The sequence below is a fragment of the Penaeus monodon genome, chromosome 33, assembly GCF_015228065.2.
Source record: "Penaeus monodon isolate SGIC_2016 chromosome 33, NSTDA_Pmon_1, whole genome shotgun sequence".
Classification (NCBI taxonomy): domain Eukaryota; kingdom Metazoa; phylum Arthropoda; class Malacostraca; order Decapoda; family Penaeidae; genus Penaeus; species Penaeus monodon.
In genome coordinates, this window is record NC_051418.1 from 14,302,411 (window position 1) to 14,302,723 (window position 313).

At 36.1% G+C, this 313-nt stretch overlaps 1 protein-coding gene across 1 annotated transcript in view; it reads right to left on the minus strand.

The window, feature by feature from the left end:
* Nucleotides 1–313, minus strand: part of LOC119594257 (DNA-binding protein RFX2-like) — a 21,225-nt gene that overhangs the window by 3,078 nt on the left and 17,834 nt on the right. The gene's annotated exons all lie outside the window — the stretch shown is intronic.

Consider the following 313-nt stretch of genomic DNA (forward strand, 5'->3'; position numbering starts at 1 on the left):
CATGCATGCAAGGGGCCTGCAATTTTTAACTATTAAAAGTCAGTCTACACTGTTGCAGATGCTTTGTACACAGGATCTGTTGGGGTTATGGGGTCTTTCGTACTTATGATAATGACATAACAAAGTGACCAAGAAGTTACACTCATAATATTGAATATTTGAGTACCCATCCATATTGTCTCAAAACATCTCAAAAAACATCCCAGAAAGAGTCTGATGCTCAACTGCACATACTATTTAGAGTACAAGATGGGGGACATAGCTTAACTAAATTGTGTTTATGCTTTTTTTAATGCGAACATTTATGATTGTG